The sequence below is a fragment of the Salvelinus sp. IW2-2015 genome, unplaced genomic scaffold, assembly GCF_002910315.2.
Source record: "Salvelinus sp. IW2-2015 unplaced genomic scaffold, ASM291031v2 Un_scaffold5140, whole genome shotgun sequence".
Classification (NCBI taxonomy): Eukaryota; Metazoa; Chordata; class Actinopteri; order Salmoniformes; family Salmonidae; genus Salvelinus; species Salvelinus sp. IW2-2015.
The window spans coordinates 1-12,244 of NW_019946406.1; the positions used below are offsets into that span (position 1 = coordinate 1).

The 12,244-nt window shown below is 49.0% G+C and overlaps 1 pseudogene; it reads right to left on the minus strand.

Moving 5' to 3' along the window:
• Positions 1–978: 978 nt before the first annotated feature.
• Positions 979–11,497, minus strand: LOC139026571 (A disintegrin and metalloproteinase with thrombospondin motifs 7-like; annotated as a pseudogene).
• Positions 11,498–12,244: the final 747 nt, after the last annotated feature.

Consider the following 12,244-nt stretch of genomic DNA (forward strand, 5'->3'; position numbering starts at 1 on the left):
CGGACAGAAGAGGAGTCAGAAGGATGAGTCTGGAGATAAGATGCGAGCGACGAGAAATATAAAGAGAGTTGACAGCTGTGGCGATTGAGAGTTGAAGCTGTGGCGATTGAGTTGTCTGTATCGGATGCTCGTGGCGATTGGAGTTGAAGCTTGGGTTGAGTTGACTAGCCTGTGGCGATTGAGATTTGAAGCTGTGGCGATTGGAGTTGAAGCCTAGTGGCGATTGGAGTTGAAAGCTTGGCATTGGAGGGTTGTTCACAGAGGTGTGGCAGAAAATGTTGCAAGGAGCCTTGGCCCACATACCCCAGACAAATGGCCCACGTGGTCGCACAGATCTCGGGGGTGAGGTGGGGCACTTCCACCAGGTGACTACTGGGGAATGGGGTTGCGAGTGGCAGGCTGGCGACAAGAGACCTAGGATCGGGAGGCACAGCTGGACGTCCGGGACTGGGGGGAACTCTCTCAGGGGAACTGGGTGGGGGCACGAGCTGGCTCAGAGCGGACTGGGGCTGGGGCACAGCGGCGAGGGACTGGCGTGGGGCGGCGCTCAGCGGATGTGGGGCCCAGGGACGGCTGGCCACGGACTGGTGGGGGCACGGTGGCTCAGAGGACTGCCCCGCTGTGCGGGCACAGCTGGCTCAGGGGATGGCTGGGGGCACGAGGCTGGCTCAGGGATGGGTGGAGGCGGCACGGCTGGCTCAGAGCTGGGTTAGGGGCATAGGGTTTCGGTGCCCCTCGGATCGTGTTGGGACACATGCGGCCCTGTCGGTGACATCCACTGGGGGCTGGTATGTGAGGGAGGTCCAAAGCCCCTGGATCTCAGCATGGGGGGGATGAGGATCTCATTGTAGTCAATCTCTGACCCACCCGTATGGGGAGGGGACTGGAGGGCCCGCTTGGCCCCTTTAGATGGAGTTCCAGCGTGGAGACTGTGCTGATGTTGTCTCTAATGGCTGTGGCTGCCGTGTCTCTCTAACATTGACGGAGGTGGAGACTGAGGGTTTCCTTCCAGATAAGTAGGAGAGAGGAGTCACTTCCAGTTGTGTGATGTGCTGTGTTTGATGTTCTCCTGGTTTCCTGAGAGTGAATGGGAAAGAGGTGGGGGAGGAGAGGGTGGAAGATGTGGCTCCTGAGACACAGACGTGAGGTCACGGTGAAGTCACTGTCGGGTGACCCCTAAATTGACTTCGCTATCAGCAATTGGGCTCAATTTGCAAAGCCTGCTGATCAAAGTCTGGTTCACCAGGGAAAAACGCCATGTAATCCTCAGCTGAGTCTGGGGCTGGTGGCGCGTATGGCAAGAGAGGTGGTTGCCTCCCATTGGGACAGGTTGTGGTGAAAAAGCTGTCCTCGTATGTTTCAAACTCAAACACAGGACCTGGGAAGTTGATCCAGGTGGTGGAACCGGGCTCTCCGGTTTCATCTTGGTAGCCAGGGATTGTAGTCAATGCAGCGCTGGTGCGAATTTGTAGTCCAAAACACCCACTTCTTTCACCTCTTCTACCATTGTTGTGGTTACGGTGCCATCTTCATAGTCATGGCTGACAGGGCAGTGGTGGTACATTCGATGGGTTGTACCAACATTGCCGTCTTCCCACATCAAAATGGACATAAAATGTCAGTGTTTTCATCATCATTTTCTTCACTCTGGGGCCCATGTGGTGTTCTCAGTGGTCCCCATGCTAGTGGACACCGGGGCTGCTGCTGAGCTGAGGTAATGAGGCCAAACCAAAATTACCGTTTGTTCCTTTCCAGCTTTGTGAAAACCTGGTCCCTAAAACTGGTGCTGAGGGTGTGGTGGAAACAGAGTAGAAATAGTCCTCTGAAAGGAAGTACATTCCTCCTCCTCTCTCTCTACTTCATTGGGTTTCTCCATCTTGGTCTTCCATCAACGTCTGCATTGTCCAGGTTAGGGTCTTTGTGGTTCCTCGACTTCTCTAATGAAAGGAGTCGTTCTTAAAAGTGGTAGAAATGGGTGAGGTTAGCTGGGAGGATCTGTTGTGTAGTTCTCTGTAACATGTTCTTCTGCACTAGAGCTTGGTTTAGGCTCCTGTTGTGGATCTAGTCCAAGATCATCCACCAAGTCTTTACGTTGTTCCCCAAGCCAAAGTCATAGGAAATGTCCTCGTGGAATTTGATGAAGTTGTAGTCGTAGTAAAATCGATCCACCGGTACATTGTTTTGGCTGAGTTGTCAGTAGTCTTGTCAATGTGATTCGGATGGGGGATGATGTATTCAGATTGTTAGGGCCCTTGGGCTGAGCTCTAGTCGTACTGTGTTGGGCAGGGGTGGGAGTCAGGGATGGAGTTGATTTCATTGATTTCCTTGCTTGACGAGCCACTGCCAGACCAGTCGTTGCTGTCCACCGAAGACGTCGATGATCTGAGGACAGTCCTGGAGGTAGCATTGGAGATAAGGAACTGGGATTCTTTCGGGGTCAAGTCCACCCCTGTGTTTCTGGAACAGACAACCTTTCGGCTCCGCACACCACCGCCACACGTCAGCGAGCACTATGGGAGAAGCAGAAGAGGTCAGATTAGGACAGACTGGTAACTGATCGCATAACACAGCTTTAAATTTACAAACCGCTAAACACCAGTTAGAGTGCCATCTTTATAAACAACATGGTACTGTACACACCTAATCTTCAGACCTGTCCACCTCCTCTACTCTTCAGACCTGTCACTCCTCTACCCTTCAGGACCTTCGCCTCCTTCCTCTACCCTCAGGACCTGTCCGCCCTCCTTCCTCTACCCTTCAGGACCTGTCCGCTCCTTCTCTACCCTTCAGACCTGTCCGCCTCTCCTCTCCCTTCACTGCTCCTCCTCTACCCTTCAGGACACTGTCCGCCTCCTCCTCTACCCTCAGACCTGTGCCTCCTTCCTCTACCTTCAGGACCTGTCCGCCTCTCCACTTACCCTTCAGGACCTGTCCGTCCCTTCCTCTACCCTTCAGGACCGTGTCGCCTCCTTCCTCTACCCTTCAGAGACCTGTCCGCCTCCTCTACCTCTGCGACACGTCCTCCTCTACCTTCAGGACCTGTCCGCCTCCTCTACCCTTCAGACCTGTCCGCCTCCTCTACCCTTCAGACCTGTCCGCCTCCTCTACCCTTCAGGACCTGTCCGCCTCCTCTACCCTTCAGGACCTGTCCGCCTCCTCTACCCTTCAAGAACCTGTCCGCTCTCTACCCTTCATGGGCTCATAAGAGTTTTCACTTACCAATTAAGTGAGTATACATTTTAATTAGGTGTATACACTGTGTGTTAGCTGCTTCCTCAAAATCTTTCCCATGTCTACTCCACTCAAATTGTCGTGGAACCAGAATAAAACTAGCCTCTGTTTCAACTTGACGCCCAGTGCAGAAAATTCAGCATTTTCCACATTAAAACAAGACGAGACCAGATGTTCCTTCCTTCCTTAGTCTCTCCTTCTCTGTGTGAGTCACTGCTGGAGCCATTCACATTCCCCTGAATGGCTCCTCTCACCTCTGACCAGTTGCCTGTGGACCAGTCCGCGGGGCAGGGACATGAGCGTTACAAGGCGCCGCTGACTCAGGCCTGGCATGTGGTGACATTCAGAGGGCTGCAGGCTCTGTTCTCCTCCAGACCCACGGCCTGGATGCACAGCACCGTCCTCTTGGCCAAGCCCTTCTCACCGCACGTGCCGAAGCAGGCCGAGCACTTCTGCCACTCGCCCACCCACCATCTGAATGGAATGGTCACAAAGAAAGACAGACAGAAAGTGTAATGTGTGTGTGTTTGGTGTGTGTGTGTGTGTTTATGCTTAGTGCATGTTTGAGAGGGTGTATTCTTTCTGGTGTGTTTATTATTATATATTTTTTTCCCCTTTTCCCCCCACTTTCGTGGTATCCAATTGGTAGTTACGGTCTTGTCTCATCGCTGCAACTCCCGTAAGGACTCTGGAGAGGCGAAGGTCGAGAGCCGTGCATCTTCCGAAACACAACCCAACCAAGCCACACTGCTTCTTGACACAATGCCCACTTAACCCGGTAGCCAGCCACAGCAATGTGTCGGAGGAAACACCGTACACCTGGCGACCGTGTCAGCGTGCACTGTGCCCGGCCTGCCACAGGAGTCGCTAGTGCACGATGGGATAAGGACATCCCTGCTGGCCAAACCCTCCCCTAGCCCGGACGACGCTGGGCCAATTGTGCGCCGCCCCATGGGTCTCCCGGTCGTGTCCGGCTGTGACAGAGCCTGGACTCAAACCCAGAATCTCTAGCAGCACAGCTAGCATTGCGATGCAGTGCCTTAGACCACTGCGCACTCGGGAGGCCTTTCTGGTGTGTTTATGAACGCATGTATGATTTGTGTGTATGTGCGTGCGTGTGCATGTATGTGTGTGTATGTTTACAAAGGTGTGTGTGTTTGAGAGAGCATGCAAGCCCTACAGTGGGTCTTGTCCCAGTATAAATCTGGTCCTGGGGGCAAACTCACATGGCCGGGCAAAGCTCCTCATTGCAGCTGGCTCGTTTATCGTCAGGACGGGTCGTTGAGTCACAGTAGCCCTCTTCTACTATCCCAGAGGTCCTCTCCACACAGTGAACAATCTGTCGCTGAACACCTGGAATTCCAGAGGGATACACAGGAACAGCTGTTAGAAATGACACACACACACACACACACACACACACACACACACACACACACACACACACACACACACACACACCACAAACCACACACACAACACACACACACACACACACACACACACACACACACACACACACACACACACACACACCACACACACACACACACACACACACACACACACACACACACACACACACACACACACACACACACACACACACACACAGAAAGACCCACACAGATTCTAACACAAAAGAACAGAGACAGACAGACATGTATACTACACATACATACACATCTAAACATTTAAAACGCAGAACACACACCAAAGCACCCAGACATATCCTCGGACACGCATCAAGAAGCAGGTCTCAGAACAGAAACTCACACAGGCATGAACACAAGTCAAATGTTTCCACAGTTTAAGATACATTACTGATTAATAGCTTTCAAAGCAGATTCCTACAGTAAATGTTGGTCTGTCAACTGAGTTTGTAGTAAACCCATCTACAATGCATTTGGAAAGTATTCAGACCCCTTGACCCCTTTTCCACATTTTGTTATTCTAAAATGGATGAAATAAAATAAAAAAATCCTCAGAAATCTACATACAAAACCCCATAATGACAAAGCAAAAAATTGTTTAGACATTTTTACAAATGTATTACAAAGAACATAATTTACATAGTATTTTCAGACCCTTTGCTATGAGACTAGAAATTTAGCTCAGGTGCATTCCTGTTTCCATTGATCATCCTTGAGATGATTCTACAACTTGATTGGAGTCCACCTGTGGTAAATTATATTGATTGGACATGATTTGGAAAGACACACACACCTGTCTATATAAGGTTCCACAATTGACAGTGCCTGTCAGAGCAAAAACCAAGCCATGAGGTTGAAGGAATTGTCCGTAGAGCTCCGAGACAGGATCGTATCGAGTCAGAGCTCTGGGGAAGGGTACCAAAAAAATGTCTGCAGCATTGAAGGTCCCCAAGAACACAGTGGCCTCTATCATTCTTAAATTGAAGATGTTTGGAACCACCAAGACTCTTCCTAGAGCTGGCCGCCCGGCCAAACTGAGCAATCGGGGAGAAGGGCCTTGTGTCAGCGAAGTGACCAAGAGCCTGATGGTCACTCTGACAGAGCTCCAGAGTTCCTCTGTGGAGATGAGAGAACCTCCCAGAAGTACAACCATCTCTGCAGCACTCCACCAATCGTGCCTTTATGGTAGAGTGGCCAGACGGAAGCCACTCCTCAGTAAAAAACACATGACAGCCCGCTTGGAGTTTGCCAAAAGACACCTACAGATTCTGACCATGAGAAACAAGATCTCTGGTCTGATGAAACCAAGATTGAACTCTTTAGCCTGAATGCCAAGCGTCATGTCTAGAGGAAACCTGGCACCATCCCTACGGTGAAGCATGTGGTGGCAGCATCATGCTGCGGGATGTTTTTCAGCGACAGGTAGACTAGTCAGGATCAAGGAAGATGAATGATGAATCTATGTGTACAGAGAGATCGTTGATGAAAACCTGCTCCAGAGCACTCCAGCTCAGACTGTGGTGAAGGTTCACCTTCCAACAGGACAATGACTCTAAGCACACAGCCAAGACAATGCAGGAGTGGCTTTGGGACAAGTCTCTGAATGTCCTTGAGTCGCCAAGCCAGAGCATGGACTTGAACCCGATCAAACATCTCTGAGAAATAGGAAAATAGCTGTGCAGCAATGCTCCCCATCCAACCTGACAGAGATTGAGAGGATCTGCAGAGAAGAATGGGAGAAACTCCCCAAATACAGGTGTGCCAAGCTTGTAGCATCATACCCATGAAGACTCGAGGCTGTAATCGCTGCCAAAGATGCTTCAACAAAGTACTGAGTAAAGGGTCTGAATACTTACGTAAATGTGATATTTCAGTTATTTATTTATAATACATTATGGGCTGTCAAATTACCACTGCAATTCAATTCTGGAAACATGGAGGATTATTAAAAGACTGAATATAAATGAATGTTAGGCTAATACATTCTACTGCTATTCATTTTAGAACGTGTCATCCTTAATGATGAATTATAGACATTCCTATACATTTTATACCCAGCGATATTAGGGTAACTTGAGATTTTGCAAAGGGGTTACTGTAAGTCAATGTTTACAGTAGTTTAAAACACAAAGAAATCTGAAATCCATTGGAGGCACACATTTCTAATGATTCTCATAAACTTCTGTCTAGCAAGCTGGGACTTGTCTGAATGCAGAACAGAAACTTTATTGTCCCTCTTCGTCTTCTGCTCGACTCACAGCTCCMTGAGACAACATCCCTCATGTCACACCTCATAGCCAGAACAAGCCTCAAATCTAGCGAGCCGCTGTGATGAGAGTTGTGGTTKTGAGACAGYGCTGGACAAGACAAGAAGGAAACCCCCTGAGGTGGCGAGACCAATTTATCTGTTCCTCTCATCTTTCTCCCCGTCATTAGCCTCTACTCCCCCTCAGGGCTTCCAACCCATCTGAGCAGGGGCCAATCTCTCACCTCCGCTGGTCCTTCCTGCATGGGCCAGTGAGACGGCTTTGTCTGCTAGCTGACTTACACCTTGATTGACAAACCCTGGGAGAGGGAGGGGGAGGCACAGCAAACCCTGGGAGAGGAGGAGAGGCACAGCAACCTCTGGGAGGGGAGGGGGAGGCACAGCAACCTCTGGGAGAGGGAGGGGGAGGCACAGCAACCCTGGGAGAGGGAGGGGAGGCACAGCAAACCCTGGGAGAGGAGGGGGAGGCACAGCAACCTCTGGGAGAGGGAGGGGGAGGCACAGCAAACCCTGGGAGAGGGAGGGGGAGGCACAGCAACATCTGGGAGAGGGAGGGGGAGGCACGGCAACTCTGGGAGAGGGAGGGGGAGGCACGGCAACCCCTGGGAGAGGGAGGGGGAGGCACGGCAACCTCTGGAAAGGGAGGGGAGGCACGGCAACCCCTGGAGAGGGAGGGGGAGGCACAGCAAACCCTGGGAGAGGAGGGGGAGGCACAGCAACCTCTGTGAGAGGAGGGGGAGGCACAGCAACCCTGGGAGAGGAGGGGGAGGCACAGCAAACCCTGGAGAGGAGGGAGGCACAGCAAACCTGGGAGAGGAGGGGGAGCACAGCAACCTCTGGGAGAGGGAGGGGGAGCACAGCAACCTCTGGGAGAGGGAGGGGGAGGCACAGCAACCTTTGGGAGAGGGAGGGGAGGCACGGCAACCCCTGGGAGAGGGAGGGGGAGGCACGGCAACCCCTGGGAGAGGCACGGCAACCCCTGGGAGAGGGAGGGGAGGCACGGCAACCCCTGGGAGAGGGAGGGGGAGGCACGGCAACCCCTGGGAGAGGGAGGGGGAGGCACGTCAACCCCTGGGAGAGGAGGGGGAGGCACGGCAACCTCTGGGAGAGGGAGGGGGAGGCACGGCAACCTCTGGGAAGGGAGGGGAGGCACGGCAACCTCTGGGAGAGGGAGGGGGAGGCACGGCAACCCCTGGGAGAGGGAGGGGGAGGCACAGCAAACTCTGGGAGAGAGGGAGGGGGAGGCATAGCAAACCCTGGGAGAGGGAGGGTTTCCGCTGGTTAAAGAATACCATTCGGTCTGTCGAACCAGTAGAAAGGGATGGAGGGAGTGGAGAGGAGGACAGGTAAGGGGGGGAGTAGGGGGGAAATGACATCATATAAGAGACTGGGAAAAGGGAAGCCAGATGGTGGGAAGGATCAGTGGGTTCTGCTATCAGAGACGTAGATTAGAGGGATGTTCAGGAGCATGTCTGATGTATTAGGTGAACCACGGGTCCCCCACATAATGGATTCTGCAGAATGAAGCTCACATCATTTTGCTCGTAGCAGTATCTTGATAAAAGAGGTGTATATCTACACTCCTACGCGGCTTGAATAGAACGGGATAGAACCCCTGGGCTTTCCTGGGAAAGTCAGAACAATAACCTGAAGGGTGKGAACCAGTCATTTTMTACCCAGAACTCACCAGGTGTAATGCACTTAAACTTGTGAATACTGCATAGGATATCGTAAACGGACCCCTGCTATGATAGGAAATGAAACATTCAGTGACAGCTATAGCAAACTACCATGTTCTGATATGATAAACACAGAGCAATGCCAATCTCTATCTCAGATTTACTCCACTATAATTGGGGAAAGAGGGAACTACTTATCCAGACAGTCTAAACGAGGTTACATTGTGTCAGAGACAGAATATGTAATCTACACTGAGTATACAAAACATTAAGAACACCTGCTCTTTCCATGACATACACTGACCAGGTGAATCCAGGTGAAAGCTATGATCCCTTATTGAGGTCAGTTGTTAAATCCACTTCAAATCAGTGTAGATGAAGGGGAAGAGATGGATTAAAGAATGATTTTTAAGCCTTGAGACATGGATTGTGTRTATGTGCCATTCAGAGAGGGAATGGGCAGGACAAAATATTTAAGTGCCTTTGAACGGGGTATGGTAGTAGGTACCAGGCGCACCGGTTTGGGTCAAGAACTGCAAAGCTGCTGGGTTTTTCACACTAAACAGTTTCCAGTGTGTATCAAGAATGGTCCACCACCCAAAAAACATCTCGCCAACTTGACAATTGTGGGAAGCATTGGAGTCAACATGGGCCAGAATCCCTGTGGAACAACGCCTTGTAGAGTCCATACCTTGTCGAATTGAGGCTGTTCTGTGGGCAAAAGCAGGTGAAACTCAATATTAGGAAGGTGTTCCTAATGCTTGGTATACTCAGTTCATATTTAATCTGAAATCTGTGTGAACACAAGTCACTTGGCAAAGCTAGGACATCAAGTCGACGAGGTGCAAAGACAGTCTTCCAAGGCAAGGCAATGATCTCTTGAAAGGCCATTGGCATAAAAGTAATCTCTGCTATCCACATCAGTTTATATGGGATAATGCAATCACAAGCCAGGAGAGTCAGTAGTACTGTGTACAAGCAGACTTCAGTCCAACTCCAGTAGGAGGCATGTCATCAGCCGCCTACATAGAAATACCAAGAATTCACCACGCTCAGTATTCCAAAGAAGAAAGCCATTAAGACATCATGGTTATAACAGAGGACAAAGATGCCATTAAGACATCATGGTTATAACAGAGGACAAAGATGCATCAGGATAATGACATCACAGTTCGGTGCGATTCTTTAGAAAAAATAATTGACTTAGTCAAAGATACACTTTAATAGAGGCATTCAGCGACAGTTGTTGTAATTGCTTTTTTTTGTCCTTGTTTATAATGAAAACAGCATGGAATTCGGGGTCGTTATTAGTTGAATTAAATAGATTTGTTAGTTTGTGACTTACTTTTATATAATTAAATTCCTATATAAAAGGGCATAGAGGGACTGGATGATAAAGTAAAGAAATAGGTTAGTCTGTGTAGTGAAATGGAAGGAAACAACTTAACATTCTTCAGGCAAGAAGAATGATGCCAGCACACATTAAATACCCTGCATTTGTGAAATTCAAATCGAGCCTCCAATCTCCAGAAGGCTCCATTTTTTAAAAACCCACTTATAGTTAAATTGCAATACTCCTATGAGTACCCGCTAAAGAGACAGGCTCTTAGTCACTTCGAGATTGTTCATAGAATTTGAAGACTGTATAGAGAAGCAAGACCATCTGTGCTCAAATTCCAACCTCAAATGACCTAAAACTGAATTAATCGCAGAAGCGTCTATTAATACGGGAGGCCTCTTGTGAATAAAAAGATGGTGCCTGAGCAGATGTCAACACATCGGAATTTGGTGCAGCTTGTTACCAGGGTAGACCTCATCCTGCATTAATCTATACTGCTAAATGGTCTCTCCAAACCCATGATTTACAGTGGGATGTTAATTGTCCACATGTTACCATCCATGGCAGAAGATTCATTGTAGACAATTGGTCATCATCATTATACTATAGGAAAAAGAAATCACAAACGGAAATTCTAATAAGTATTCAGAGGATGCTTTTCTGTAACGTGCCCATCAAATCAAATGTTATTTGTCACACCGCGCGAATACAACAGATGTAGACCTTACAGTGAAATACTTACTTACAAGCCCTAACCAACAATTCAGTTTTAAGGAATAAAAAAAAAGTTAATAATAAAGAGCAGCAGTAAAATAACAATAGAGAGACTATATTTAGGGGGTACCAGTACAGAGTCAATGTGCGGGGGCACGGTTAGTCGAGGTAATTTAAGTAATATGTAGAGTTATTAAAGTGACTATGCATAGATAATAACAGAGAGCAGCAGCAGGCGTAAAATAGGGGGGGCAATGCAAGTAGTCTGGGAAGCCAATTAGATATTCAGGAGTCTTATGGCTTGGGGGTAGAATCTGTTTAGAAGCCTCTTGGACCTAAACTTGGTGCTCCGGTACCACTTGCCGTGTGGTAGCAGAGAGAACCGTCTATGACTAGGAAGGCTGGAGTCTTTGACAATTTTTAGGGCCTTCCTCTGACACCGCCTGGTATAGAGGTCCTGGATGGCAGGAAGCTTAGCCCCAGTGATGTACTGGGATGTACACACTACMCTCTGTAGTGCCATGCTGTCGGAGGCCGAGCAGTTGCTATACCAGGCAGTGATGCAACCCGTCAGGATGCTCTCGATGGTGCAGCTGTAGACATTTTTGAGGATCTGGGGACCCATGCCAAATCTTTTCAGTCTCCTGAGGGGGAATAGGCTTTGTCGTGCCCTCTTCACGACTGTCTTGGTGTGCTTGGACCATGTTAGATTGTTGGTGATGTGGATGCCAAGGAACTCGAAGCTCTCAACCTGTTCCACTACAGCCCCGTCGATGAGAATGGGGGCGTGCTCGGTCCTCCTTTTCCTGTCGTCCACAATCATATCCTTTGTCATGATCGTGTTGAGGGAGAGGTTGTTGTACTGGCACCACACGGCCAAGTCTCTGACCTCCTTCCTATAGGCTGTCTCATCGTTGTCATGATCAGGCCTACCACTATTGTGTCATCGGCAAACTTAATGATGGTGTTGGAGTCGTGCCTGGCCGTGCAGTCATGAGATATCCTTAGGTTTTGACCTTAAACTCATTTAATAAACGAGTGAACAGAACAAAAAGGGTCGTTCCATGAAGTCTAATTTGTAATTATCTTTGGGAATTCAGCCACATCATGCCATTCTTCAATTATAGTAATGAATGACTAATRCACTCRGAGKCATACAGATGCCACAACTGGCATGAGTTATTCGAATTTAACACGTTCAAAATCCCAAGTTGTCATCTCATCTCCAAATTCTAAAACTGGACTGCACGCCTGGTAGGCAGTGAATCGCAATGCTGTGGTCAATACCAAATAAGTAATTAGCTGCTCCTCTAGACCAATCAAAAAGTTGGGAACCAGTGAGGCAAGACTGAGGTAATTTAGGATCTCTTTTTGGCCCCTTTTTAAACCTGGGATCAAACTCTGAAGGAGTTTAAACACAGCATATACAAGCATATACAGGAGAGAGCCTACAGTACATTACATAAGCCACAACTAATGATAATGCACAATTTGTCTTTCCTCCAGGGTAGGATTATGAAGATTTATACTTGGAGTATTGGCAAAAGTCCCATATAAACACTGGGCCTATTGGGACTGCCCT